Source organism: Pinus tabuliformis, chromosome 9, assembly GCF_031772625.1.
Source record: "Pinus tabuliformis cultivar Carrire ecotype Pingquan chromosome 9, CPIR1, whole genome shotgun sequence".
Taxonomy (NCBI): Eukaryota; Viridiplantae; Streptophyta; class Pinopsida; order Pinales; family Pinaceae; genus Pinus; species Pinus tabuliformis.
Genome location: NC_142307.1, coordinates 1,920,342,584 through 1,920,358,320, shown reverse-complemented (window position 1 = coordinate 1,920,358,320; position 15,737 = coordinate 1,920,342,584).

Here is a 15,737-nt window from a genome sequence, read left to right as displayed (position 1 = left end):
ACGTGTGGAATAATTTTTTCAAGCTCTTTAAGTTTTGTGGACTCATAAAAAATGGCATATCCATTTTGAGTAAGGACTTCACCAACTCCCTCTTGGCATGCATTTGTGCACACCACAAAATTTTCATTTGAATTTGAAATCTTCAAAATTGGTGAACTAGTAAATAATTCCTTTAGTAGCTAGAAATTTTCTCCACACTTTGATGTCCATTCAAATTTTATTCCCTTATTTGTAAATAAGTGATGGGATGAGAAACCTTGGAGAATCGTTATATAAATATCCTATAATATCTTGCAAGCTCCATGAATTTTTTTTACGTTTGTTATATTCCTTAGTGTTGGCTATCCTCTGATAACTTCAATCATCTCCAAATCCATCACTATTCCTTCCTCTAAAATTATGTCCCATAAGTAATGGATATTCCTTTGATAAAAATAACTCTAGCTTAGCAATTAATGCTCTCTTAACACCTATAGTAGTAACCTCATGTGTTGTTCATGCTCTTCTTATGACCTAGAATAGATAAATATGTCATCTAAGAACATAATGACAAACTTATCCAAGTAATTTCTAAAGATTCCATTCGTCAAGAATACAAAGAATCAAGATAACTGGTGAATTTGTCAATCCATATGGTACCACTAAAAACTCATAGTTCCCATACTTAGTTCTAAAATCTATTTTATGGAAGCATTAATACCTAACCCTCACCTAATGGTAACTTGACTCAGATCTATATTTGAAAACATATTTTTTCCTCTTAGTTGATAAAAGAGGTCATTAATTCTAGGTAGAGGATATTTGTTCTTCATAATAGCTTTGTTTAGCCATCTAAAATCAATACAAAGCCTCAAGCTTCCATACAAAATGTATTGCTACTACCCATGGTGAGACACTTGGGAATATGTACCTCTTCTTTAGAAATTCTTCTGACTACATACACAAATATTTTAATTCTAATGTTCTCATTCTCTAAGGACTCTTTAATACTGAAGCAATTCTAGACATTAAACAAATAGATAACTCTATATCTCTCTTTAGTGGTAAACCTAGTATTTCCCCAAACACATCCTCAAATACTTGCAACATTGGAAAGTATTGAGACTTGGACCTTTAATATTGGCTAGCTCTTCCACATGAGCTACATATAATGGCACCCCTTTGTGAAACACCTATTTAGTTGTAAGACTAAAATTTCCTGTATAGAATGGGTCTTGGAATTCCTTTCACTATGCTTTACTTTCCTTCTTCATGAAGACAAGTAAAATTATTGTTGTATAGCATGATGCATATCAAACCAATCCATTCTAACAAGGGCATTGCATGTTCTAAGGGGTATGATGTTTCGATTTGAAATTGGGTTAACTCCATTCATATCTATTGGACAACCTTTAACAATATCATTAATCTTCCTTTTGGTCCCAATATCTACTAAACCAACCATGATTTATCATGCTTACTTTTCTTCAAATGAAATCTTTCCACTAAATTAAGGACAATACTATTATTTGATCCTAAAGCAATTAAAATAACAATAGGTTGAAATGCAATATTACCTCCTACTTCAATCATATTTAACTAATTATTTGTATGTCAATTTTTTAAAGTTTCATATATATTATTGGGATGTTTCTACCCACAATTTCCACTATAATAGCATCCTATATGTTGTTACACTCCTAATTATGTCTTCCTTATGAGGAAAACAAATGTACATATGATCTCCTTTACCTCCCAAATATTTAATTAGTTTTCTTGGCCTTTTTCTAAAATATTTTTCCATTTTAGATTCACTCATAGCTATTTGACATTTCTATTATGTATTAGGGTTATTCCTAAAAAAGGGAGGTTTGAATCCTCTCTTCATTTGATCCATTTTTTCATTCTTCTTATCTTTCCAAGACCTATGAACAACTTTTCCTTCATTTCGTTGATATAGATATTCGGTCTTCTTGATAACCTTTTTCGATTATTGGATTATTCAAAGTTTAACTTGTCTTTATAAAAATTTTGGATTCCACTTAAGAACCTATATATATTCACCTTCTCCTATTTAATAAATCCCATATATCTCAACAATTGCAAGAACTTCTTTTCGTATTCCTCCATAGTCGTATTTCCCAAACTCAAATTAGAAATCTTGCATATTTTTGTCATAATAGTTCTAAAAAATATACTATTATTGGAAATATTTCTTGATCTACAATCCTTTTCTTAATGATGTGATTGACTTTCCTAATTTGATTCCACCTTATAGAATCCTTTTCCTAGATTATGTATAACAATATGAGCTTTTAATTTGGATGAATAATTATGCAATTGAAAATATTTCCTTATCCCAAGCAATTAGGATTCAACATCTTCTCTTCTTTTTTCTACCACCATCAAAGTTTTATGAATTAATATTCATAAGCTCTCCTTGTAAACTATGCAATTCATGCGTTCTTCTTTGGTGCATAGCAAGGGACACTACAAAGCTACTCTATGATTCTTCATATTTGTATGACATCTTAGCTAAATAAGTGGGTGAATAATGTTTTCTTTGAGTTTCAATATCAATTCTTGAGTGCCCAAATATTCTATAATTATCCCTCATTGCATGATATCCAACTTCTTCCTCATGTCTTGAACTTGATCCCTTCTTTATTTTCCTTTGTAACTAATTTAGAATCTATAATAGCTAAATGTTTATTTTGTTTTGTTCCTTCTGAGCTTTTATTGTCCTTTCATTATAAACTATGTAACTGGCCACTTCCATCCTCAGTCTCCTCATAATTTCTACTAGTTATAATGATTGTACTCCATCTCTATGTCTTTTAGAATCTATCTTCTCATTCCCTAGATTGATGTTCAAACCTTTAACTTCTTCTTTATGGTTGTAAGTTCCATATACGTCTCCCATATCTTTTCTCTTTAATGTTAAGTTTTAATTGTTCTGGATGTAATATTAACTATGTAAGAAGCATTCATACAAATACTCCTATTAAAAAGAACTTATTTTCCATATCCATAACACGTGTATCACATTATGGAAATTATGCACATTGTAATTTTTATTATTCCTAAATTATGGTTACATGTCCTCCTCATTTTCTAAAGAAACTTGAAGATTTTATATAAATTCTAATTCTTCATTCACATCCTCTTCTAAATAAACTTTCCAATACTTATACTCAAGCTCCATTATGAGTTCATGGCTAAAATTTATAACTCTTAAAAATTATTGTTTTTTCCCTAGTTCTGCATTCTTCTTATTATTTCCATTAAACTCAAAGTCCAACTTCTACTACCAATAGGAGAAAATATATTAGGAATTAAGAATGAATATAAAAATGCTGACTATGAACACACAACAACCTTTAAATTGTAAATATGATGCTCCTAGAAAATTATGCAACAATTTTGTCAATTTTACATTTTCTCAAGACTTAATTTTTTTTAGTCAAACGACTATCTCTTAAATAAAGAAAAACAGATAAATATTTAAAGTTGTTTGGATTATTGAGAATGTAAAGTGTAAAGTAGATCTTTCCCCCTATATTTAAGAACTCGGGTCCCTTCTCCTCGTATAAAGATTTTTAAAAACCCCAAAAGTCTCCCAAAATAATGGATTTGGGCCTATTTTTGCATCTCCATTACAAATCCTTAAGAAATTAACCAAATACTTCACTAATTTTATTCATGTCATCTTCCATGACTTCTTGTGAATTTTTTTTTACTTGACCTTTATTAAGGAGTACCACCCTGTTCTTCAAAAATCCCTAATTTGCAATTTCTAGAAATTTTGAGTAGAATCAACTAGTGAACCTCACTTGCACTTTTATGGTCCTCCTCACGATGGACCTACCCATAAAATTTGACTTTAATCTTTTAACATACGTTTATGGTGCTAGTTTCCACTTGTCGACCTCTAATGTGGCCATTTTACCACCCATACCTCTTAAGTCTACCATGTCATACTCTATGGCCCCATTACACCATCTTTTCCTTTAGTTTTTCACTTAGTATTATATTTTAATTTAACTTGGGCCCCACATATACCCTATTAACCTTTTCTAAACACTTAGCATGATCTCATCTAGTTTGTCAAAGGGACAAGGGATCCCAATTTTGCCTGAAACCATCCACTTGGCTCATGGTCATACACTGATGTGATGAGTAGGGTTCCCATCTCCTTTATGCATCAACAAATGTGCATGTTCCAACTTTTGTATCTCATATCTACAAATTATATTCATTACGAGTCGATAACTTTCACTCAATTTAATTTTACTCCAAGTTTCCGTAACCACTTACCACCTAGTTTCACCCAAGTGACACACATCACCTCTATGGTGATTGCATGTTCCTAAGGCATCAATGAAAAACCACCTCGTATCAACTCATTAATATTTTTTTGGGTGGGAAACCACCACCATGGACCCTACCACCTATGCACCTTGGCTACAACTGAAAACACCTTGAAACCTCCATGTAACCCTAGAAATCCACGTCATTGGTATGGTCCATGAAATTGATACATTCGATGTCAACATCTACTTGAATTTTCTCAAAAGTTCAAAATTTCAAGAATGTATATATATTTTCCAAAAAAATTTATGGCTTCCATGGACTTTCTAGGATTGGCCTCTACAATTCATCCACTCTTTCACCGAATTCAATTACTTGACCTATAAATTCAACATCACTATGCCAATTTCCTATTGTATTTCACATATTATTAGGGATTTTTCCCAATTTTCATGTATGACAAACTTGAAAGCAATTAGTTTATAAAATCATGCCTCCATATGCTTGAAAAGAAAAAAAAAATTGGGGGGTTTAATTCTTATTCCAATCATTCCAAATTCATAATATTTCCCCAATCATAATATTTCCCCAAATTACACCTTGAGGGAAATTCTATCAAACATTTAACATATAATTTGTAGATTCTCCCTCTACTAACTCTAATCTCTAGTCCATATAGTGAAAGTGTTATAACAAATCTAATATCACTCTAAGACATACCCAACCACCCCTATATATTATTAGGATAGTGGGTTACTTGAAAATTTATCTTTTTTCACCAATTAAAACTGGTTGTAGTACCATATTATTCTTTTCCTTGTTTTATAATGAATTAATACATGCAATATGACAAGAATAATAATCCAATTTTAACTATAGCATTTAAAACTACATATGTAGAGTATTTATTCAACATGACAACATTTAAACACATAAGATACATAACTTTAACTCAACATTAACATAATAATCCTTAACACTTATCTTTATGAAAATATACACCAACAAGATGTAGATGTCGAACATTCCACTAAATCATAGGATTTGGTGCACTTAATCTCTCAATAATAGGCTAACCCTGAGATGGGGCTACAAGTCCATAAGGATGAATTGGATCCTACATATGGCTTCAATCCTCATGCACAATGGAATTCCCAATGATATCATAGTATTTCACTCCAACAAAAGTTCCAACTACCCAATTTTCTTCACCTTTAGTTTGCACAATCTAAGGTATGTAATTATCTTATTTTCTGCATAGTCCCTACTGCTATTCCAATTTATTATAGGGTGCTAACATAAATTGGGTATGAAATCTCTTATGTGGGGGCTCCAAGAACTCTTATTTTTAATGGCACTCTGAATAATAGTGCTTACTGATACACGTGGGTAATTTCCCACATAATTCACATAATAGACATTCAACACTTTGTTACAAGCATGGTAGCATAGCTCTTTAGTATGGATTCCCTTTGAAATATGGACAATTTACTAAGAGAATGATGGTAAACAACCAAAAATATGGTTTATATTTCCATGTCCATGATTAACCACGTGGCTCACTAAGAAGCTCATGTAACTACCTTGGAACTCATCCCAAGGTTGATTTGCCTTGGCATAACTTAAGGCATGGACATTGGCTTATAATAAAATGTTATTATTTGAATTTAGACCCCTTTTAGCCCCCTAAGCCCTCTTCCATTCCTTTCTTATGGAATCATAACCCCACATGTTCTTATCCTTGTCATTTCCATTTGGTGATGTATTTTGGTTATTATTTTCAATGTACAATATTTACATATTACATTTTAAACTTCTACCCTAACCCCTTAGGATGTTTTTTTGTAACATGAGGCCATATGCTTTGATAAGTCCTACTAAATAGTTAATTAATAGTCACCCATTCTAAAAAGGGTTACCTTCATTAATAAAACCAAAATTAGTTAGTGGGATCTCATTAAAGTCAACCCGTAGGTAGTTAATATTCTCTTTTGATATCTATATATTAAGTAGTAGGATATATAACGTTTTGTCAAGAATTGTTATTGTATTTGGTGTTTTGTTCTAGGAAGTTTCCCTTTAGAGAGACAAGTGAAATAGGTCACTTTTTCTTTTATTATCATTAATAAGGAATATTTCTTAGTTTTTATCTATTTTCTCCTGTGTTCCTTTTTTGCACTAGATTTTATGTAATTATTCAATAAACTTTGGGGTTAAATACATCAAAACTTGCTTTGTATTTATTTTTTGTGCCAAAATAGGGAAATTATTTTTATTTTTCTTACTTTGCAACTTTTTTTATGTGAAAAAGAAGATGACAACATTCAAATCGATTTATAAAACTTTTTGTCCCTAATTTGGAAGAAATATTGGATACTAGAGAGTGTCAGGGAAAATTTTAAGAACCACCCTAAATTTATATGTATAATAAATGGGCTAATCCCCATGATACATAGGAAAAATGGGAGGCGATTTTATCAATAATATAATATGTATATATAAATTTTTTGGCGAATCTGTCACCAAATTATTTTATCTTGTACAGTGATGGAGAATCTTTCACTGAATTATAAAATCTTGTAAGATCTTGGCAAATCTTTTACTGAATAATAAAACATTGTGAAGTCTTGGTGAATTTTTTGTTAAACTATGAAACCATATATGATAATAAGAAAACATATTCATTAAACTGTAATATACTAACATACATGTTTGGAAAAAGAAACATAATTTTCTCTTCCTACAAACAATGTTCCAAGTTTCAGTGGCCGTGTTTGTCAAGGTTCTTACAATACACTCTTTCATATCCTTCTATTAGTTTTGATAATATTCCACAACAAAGTTCTTGTAGGTGTTGATATTGACAACGAGTTCTTTCAAGGTAGGAGAGATTAATATTTTCTCTACAACTTTTGTCAAGTTATCAAATTTCTTTCTTATTCCATAGACTCCAACTACGAGATAAAAAAAAACACATCAAGTTTGTTTACCCCAACACGCCAAAAAGTAGCAAGCCCCAACTATATTATATAAGAAAGTATTAGGTATCCCAAGGGCTTGAATGGGATCTAATTGAAAGAAGTGAGCATTGTGAGAATCCTTCCAATCAATATATGAATATATAAATGTAGATTTATTATTATTTTAATTGGAAATCTTCAATTAAATAATAAAATTTAATTACATCTCTCCCAATCTAAATTTCTTATTAGCATAATTCACTACCCTCATAGGTCTCGCATTTTTTAACAGCGTTGTAACATGTAGATTAATTTCCTTTTTGGTGAACAACCTCCACCTTTTAGGAAAATATGGTGCAGTGGCTCCAACCCCTACAGATCATTAGGACAAACTAAGAATAACACAGAAGATGAAAGGTTGTACAAACCAACTTATTTTTCAAACAACTAATCCAACGTCAGTACCTAACTTTTTCATGAAGATATCATATTGAGAAGGTTTGAAAAATGGTGAGAAATCTTCTGCGAGGGTGATGCAGAAAGAGTGATAAGGTTTCATTATTTTGAATTTTTTTTGTTAAATCAGAAAAAGTTAAAAACCAATATTAATGGAGATATTGGTATTTTTTACTAAATTTTGTGAAGTGACTAAATGTAGCTTTAATTGTTCACCTTAAGATGTTTTTACAATATAATTTCCTTAAGTCTATTTAATATCTTCATTATCATAAAAACCAACCTATATCCATCTTAACTCCACATCTACCACTCTTAGGGGGATGAAATCTATTTATCCCTCTGAGCACTTGGTAGACCCAGAATTAAGATGGATCTAAGATGATAGAATTTCCCCTTTAAATAGTATATGCTCACATGAATACCATGGTATTACCATGGGTCAATACCATGGGTTATCATAAGCTTAAAAATTACTATTAGTAATTTATAAAAATTAATCAAATTAATAATTGATTTTTATTTTATTTTTTATTTTAACCAAGTTAAAATATTTAACATACATTAAATTACAACATCCATTTTTACTCTTGATCCACCAAGCCCGAGAGGGATCAAATATTTTTTCACTCTATGCTAGTTTGCATATCACGATATTTGATACCTCTCGGGGCTTAGTAGATCCAGAGTAAAGATGAATCTATGTTGGTTTAATTCCCCCATTTAAATAGGCTACATTCCACGTGAATACCATGGGTCAATACCATGTGCCATTTTTATTTTTATTAATACTAATATTAGGGTTAATAATATTTTTTTGCATGGTATTAATAATAATCTAGCCAATGGTATTTGGCCCATAGTATTTTGCCCATAGGTTTCACCTAAATATAAAGCATTTTTTGAGAGTTCGTAAATATAAGGTGACTTATGGAGCAAATATAAAAAAATGTTTTATTTGTTTACCATACCTCTCGTTTATTTATATTTTTATTAATTTACCGTACCTCTTTTACAAATATGGTATTTGGCCCATAGGATTCACTTAAATAAAACATCTTTTTTGAGCCTTCATAAATAGAAAGAGGGTTATGGACTAAATATAAAAAGAGGTTTTATTTATTTACCATACGTCTAGTTTATTTATATTTTTATTTATTTACCATATCTTTTGAGTAAATATAAAAAGAGGTTTTATTTATTTACCATACCTCCACTTTATTTATATTTTTATTTGTTTACACACTTGCATGTATATAAGGTGACTTATGGAGTAAATATAAAAAATGTTTTATTTATTTACCATACCTCTCATTTATTTATATTTTTATTAATTTACCATACCTCTTTTATAAATATGGTATTTGGCCCATAGGATTCACTTAAATAAAACATATTCTTGAAAATTAGGGCCAATGGAAGGTTGTAACTCCTAATTGGCTAAATTTACCTTTTTTAGCTCTCCCTTAAAATAAGGTGGGCTATTTGAGGCAATTTGTAAAAATGTACTATGATACAAAATATTGGCTCACTAAAAATTTAAAACCCCTTAATTTCTCCAAAGGGCAAACATTCGCCCCTAAAATTTTCCATGGAGAGTGTCAATTATACTAGTACATTTTCCAAGAGGTTCTAATCTAGTTGAAATATGTGCAACTAGAAGACGCCACATGGGAAGAGGAAGTGATTATGTAGCAATTTACCCATCTTTGGCATTGAGGAAAATGTTACTTTTGAAGGGGATGAAATGTTATGGTCCAACCCTAACCTTATTACTTTTGGTTACTTAGGAAATAATCAATTAATGTATAGAATTGTATTCTTTTAATGAGGTCCATTATATAGTATTAGACAATTATTTAATGTAAAAGGGTCATTTTTATTAAACAAGGCCCGCTAGGTAGATGATATTCATTCATGATGGGAACACAAGTTGTTATGGTTTTTCTATTGAGAATATGTTTAAAGTGATATGACTCTAAGGTATTTTTTTGTTAAGTATTGTTGTAATTGGAGCTATAAATAGTGAGAGGTGGCCCTACCTTAAGAGGCATGCGAACATTGCTTTATTTCTTCTAATATAAGGATATATTTCACATATTTCATCTTATTTGTCTCGTGTATCTACTTATACATTTATAATCTTTGAATACCTAGTTTTTATTCAATGCTAAGGGTTAAAGATCACTACAAGTCCTTTATGGGTTTGTTAAAAGCAGTTAAGTAAAACAAATCCTTCTATGATGCTATTGGATGAAAACCATAAAAATAATCATTATGTTCTTAGGTGGATCTTCATAAGCATGGGTGGCTAAGCTACATTACAAAGTATGGGATAATTGATAAGTTTTAAAGGGTCTCAAACATTCAAGCATTCCATGAATGAAAATATCTTGGAGGAAGGGGTTCCTCTCATGGGATCATTAGTAAAAGGTGGAGGTGATGGTGGAAATGGGGGTAGAATTGATGATCCTATAGATCCTTCCAATCCTGGTTATGTAACCAGATCACAAAATGGAAGATGAAATAGATCAATGACTTCAAAATAAGCCTCTTTGAGGGGCAATCTCCTTTTATATCACATCAATGAACAATTATTAGATGATTCAAATGACAATACCTCCTCGATATATATAGGAGTATAAGGGGACACAATATAATTAGAGCCTACATAACAATAATAATGTAAGGGAAAAACAATAACAATAGTGGGCTTCTATGGGGCACAACAATAACAATAAGGGGGCTGCACTAGTATTATAGGGAACTAACATGTCCCTCTCCTTAAAAATTGTTTTCCTCAATGCATGTTAGGTCCCTATAATACTAGTGTATCCTCCTCATTGTTATTGTTAGTGTAGTCTCCTTATTGTTATTGTTGTGCCCCATAGAAGCCCACTATTGTTATCATTGTGCCCTTATGTTGGCTTCAGGGGCTTAGACCCAGGTTCAAAGTTAGTTGTGCTAACCAACAAAACTCTATACTAGTAGCCCTTTTAGCAACGATTTGCGTAGCGCAGACCACAATCTCACCTGAGGCAATATTGGGGGATGCCAGAACTAGGTTTCTACATCTAGACGGATTATGCGCTGTGTCTGTAATGTTTCTATTAGTTTAGGGCTTAATTGGACCTTCGTGAACCATTAAACTTATTGTTACAATCGTAAAGTGTTTTCATACTTAATAGACTTGCGAGCTGCGCGTAACTAATCTAACATGTATTATTCATCATATAAAACAATATTTGAACCTTCGCGATGAAATTGCAGAAGAAATGTACAAAAACAAACCATAAACAGGCTAAAACATAGAAACTACACGAATATAAGAAAATACACACATCTAGTTCAAATTCTCCTTTATTAGTTCAAGTCTTCATAGATACAACCTTTGTAACCCTGTGCACATAGCTGTTGATGAGCCCCAAATTTTGGTAACAATTTGGGCTCATTTGGCCTACTTACCTTGCTCAACCATTCATTTTTTATCACTTATGCATCATTTATTAGTATATTTGTGTTATTTGTAGGGAGAAGGGCAGTCATTATGCCTACGTAGCTAATACATGATGATTTCAGGTTTTTTGGCATTAAATGGAGCAAAGACCACGCAAATGGAGACAAGGAGACAGCCAAGGTGGCATTGCGGGTTTATAGGGAGGTTGTCCACAGCCTTGAATGACCTCCCTCGTGATCTCCACCCCAACTCCGAGCTCCAACAGCTATCACCACCGAGCTAGAAGGCAGCCAACGGATTCTACAGGAACAACAGTTTACTTTCAGTTGGACAGCCAAGCTCCACTAATTGAGGAGGCCAGCTTGGCCCTCATCATGTATAAATATTAAGGCTGTTGCCTTCGAGGAGACTCTTGAACTTTTGTTATAGATTTTGGATTACGAGCTGTAGCTCTGTTTTTGCTCTTTGTAAGCCAATTTTGGCATGTTGTTAGACTCATGATTATTTAATAAAAGGCAGTCAGATTTGGATTCGATTCTGAGTTCTTAGGGGAGCTATAGCTCTCAGGTTAGGGCCCAACCTGAGAGCAATAGACCTCCTTTCCTTTGTATTGTTACTTGTTTTTTTCATTGCATTTCTTTCCTTTACTTGCACTTGAAAAATACAGTTTGCTGAGTTGACTGTTTCGGTTTGGTTATGTAGGTTAGTTTCATGAATGCAGTTGTTTCATTAGTTCAGAATTAGCGTAGGGAGATTGAAGTTAAGTTGAGTTCAAAAAGGTTGAATTCATGCTCACTCTCACCTCTGTTTGGGGACCGGAAGTGTAGACCGTGCCAACTGCCAAAAAAAACACTGTTTTAACATATGCATGCAAGGATTGTTGTAATGTTTTTGATTGAAGAGTTGTCCATGCGATTTTATCTTGAGTAATGACTCTTTGGTTCAGTATCATGCACGAATTCCTTTCAACTTACATTGCTGTTCTTTGATTCCTAATAAAACAGTTAGAATAGGTTGGTGAACTTTCGTTTACATGCAAGATAAGGGTGATTTGTTTCATTTACACTGCGCAGCACCACTTCATCGTGTTCTTATCTTTCTGAACCATGCCTAAGCCACCTACTCATCCTCTGTTTAGCTCATTTGCCTTCCAACCCTTCTATTATCCACGTTGCTCAATCTTTTTGGCCTTCCATTGCCTCTACCCTTCTATCGACCAACCAGCTCTATCCACTCTCTCTCCACCTCATCTCTCTGTCCATAGGCCATCTCAAGCTCATCTTTCATCTTAACCATCCATCCATACAGTTCTTTCACTCCTCCATTACCCAAAACTCCGACTGTAGGACATCCTGTAGAAGTTAGCAGACTTCCTGTAGAAATCCCAAGTTTCCAATAGGATCCCCTACAGACATCCTGTAGAAGCCTGCAAACACGGTTGCCAAGCACCTGAACGTTGTGGACTTCTGTGGAATGATGTGATGGATCCCCTGGAACCTCTCAGAGCCCTCTTGACCTTTCCCAAGCCTTCCTCCCTTTGAACTACCCCTGCACAGTCAAGACCTAGTAAGAAGCACAATCACAATAACTCCACCCACTTGAGCAAAAATACAAAAATGTGTTCTCTTCAATGAAAGTAGTTTAAATTCATGCATCTCATCTCACTATAAGTAATGGCATCATTTCTAGAAGTTTGCACTCCCACCATTGCATCATAGAGATTAAACTAGTCAGATTAGGGTTTACTAGGGTTTCCATGTTTGGTTGGCTTTCAGTTCATTCTTGCAAAGTAGGTTAATTTCCTTTGAGATAGCCTTCGTCCATCATTTAGAAAGCTTCTTCTGAGAACATATAGAAGTTGGCTTGAGCCCTAGCGGACTTGTGCCAGCTGACCAAGTGACAGCTGCGACAAGAGCTAGTACTTGTGCATACAGCACCGTCGCTTCCAAGTTTGTTATGAACTACCGGGTTGATAAAATTAGAGATAGGAAGCTCCAGGAGTTGTAGCATTATTGCTACAATACTGGAGCCCACCATCTTTTTGGCGCCGTTGCCGGGGAAGCGTCAGAGTATTAGTAATTGTTGCTTTTCTTCTATTTTCTTACTCTCGCCTTCTGCCAAGTAGTTTATTTCATTTCCATTCTGCAAAAGTAGCATAGACATTTCCTGCTTTCATAGATTAGCATTTCAATTCCGCAATTTCAATTTTGCAAGCATAGATTAGCCTTTCAATTCTGCAAGCGTAGATTAGCATTTCCATTCCTGCAATTTCATTTGAGCAAAATAGATTAGTCCTTTCCTGCTTTCATTTCAATTCTGCATTTTTATTTCAGCAAGATAGTTAGTTGTAGATCAATCTGTTTCAGTTTTGCAGGTACCAGAAAAAAAAACAACAAAAGCAATCAAAAAGGCTTTCCATTTCATGCCTCGTAGGAACCGAGATAAAACAGGCAAATTCCTACCCAAGACCCCCACCACATCACTGAGTCACCCTTCTCTCTTCTTCGGTGACAGTGATCCAGAAGAACCTATAGGTGAACCTCCTGAGATATACGAAGATCCTATAGCAGAAGAAGAATTAGAAACCATCCCATCTGAAGCTATGGCTAACAATAGAAGAGAAGATGAGAGAATAGAAGGTGCCTTCCCCATCCGAGAAACCAATGGAGACATGAAAATGAAAAACATTAGTCCCTCCGCTCTACCTCACTTCCATGGACTGACTACTGAAGATCCTGATACCTTCCTGTTTGAGTTTGCTGTCCTTTGTAGAACCTATGACTATACTGAAGATGAGCAGAAGCTGAAACTCTTCCCTTCAACTCTTATGGATGCAGCATTACGCTGGTTCATGGGCTTACCTAGGAATAGTATCACCACTTGGGCTCAGATGCAGCAAGCTTTCAATACCAAGTACCGGGACTACTGTAGGTCCAAGGAAACCAAGGGAGAAATCTTTCGGATGACCATGGGAAATGATGAGTCCTTAGAGGATTATGAGGAGAGGTTCCAACTTAGCTACAAGCGGGCCAGGTGCACACTTGACCCTGAATCCCTCAAGTTGGTCCTGCTCCGAGGAGTCCCTGAAGACCTTTTAGATACCCTTCACATGCTAGCTGGGGGAGATATTTACCAGCTGCCTTATGAGGACATCAAGACTGTGTTCAGAAACCACTCTAGGGCAGCCCGGAAACGAGGTAGAGGAAACCCTCTCTCAGCTGGTATTCCTTTCTCCAAGCATGAGTTTGCAAATCAATTAGAAGATCTTAAGAGTGAGGTGAGACAGACCATTGCCATGCAACTGGACACATTCAGGATCCAGCAGAAGAAGGAAGAAGCTGAGAGGGCCTTGGCCGTCTTCTGCCCTAGATGTACAAGGAGACACCCTAAGAACGAATGCCCATTGCATTCGGTTGAAGTGTGCTTCGTTTGTGAGGAGGACCATCCCACAAATCAATGCCCAACCTTACCTGGGTTTAAAGCTATGTACCAAGGGACAGAAGCTCCCACTGAACCTCTCTATTACCTCAACCAAAGGAGGCCACAAGGACCTAGACCTTACCAGTAGGGGATGCAAGGGGCACCTCAAGCTTATTACAGCCCCAACCAATCGACTCCTATGCCTTCCTGGGGTCCCCCTGCTCATCCTTCCTGGTCTATGCCTCCTCCATGGTCTTATCCACCTCAGTACCCTATTCAGCCCACTACTCATTCATATCATTCACATGCCCAACCACAGCCTCAGTGGAATGCACCTCAGTCGGGGTGGAGGTCCCAGTACAACACTCCTCCCGCCATTTTGCCTCCACCACCAGTTCAACCTCAGCCATTGCCTCCTGCTCCTCCAAGGCAACCTCAAATGCCTGCTCAACCGAACCCGAACCCCAACAATAGACAGGCCCAGCAGGTATACACTGGGGAAACATCATGTCCTACCTATGCTGTGGAGATCCAGGAGATCAATCTTTGATCTGGAAAGACTCTTCCAGATCGCCAACCTCCTCCCCTAGAGGATGAGGAGGATAAACAGGAAAGTGAACCAAAGGCTATTCCACCCTTTCCTGAGAGACTAACAGCAACCACACAACCCAACCCAGAGGAGGATGAGCTTCTGGGAGAGCTCAAGCAGTTGTGTGTGAAAATACCACTTCTCCAAGCCATCAAGGATGTGCCAATATACAACAAACTGGTTAAGGAAAAGTGTTTTAAACACCCAGGCAGGCGAAAGAGAGATGCTTCAACCATCAATGTCTTAGGAGAATTGTCTGACCTTATGTTAGGACAAGTCATCTGCCCAAAGTACCTAGATCCTGGGAGTCCTGTAGTAGATGTCCACATCAATGGCACCATCATACCTCACACCTTGATTGATCTAGGGGATGCCATTAATGTGATGACCAGGGATACCATGCTCAAACTCAATCTTCAGGGTTCCTTGAGGAAGACCTCGACAGTATTGCAACTAGCAGATCACTCCATTGTGACTCCCGAAGGGATTGTGGAGGATGTCTTGGTCTCTGTCGACTCTTGGGAATGCCCTGCAGATTTCTTGGTTCTGCAATCCAAGGCAAAGC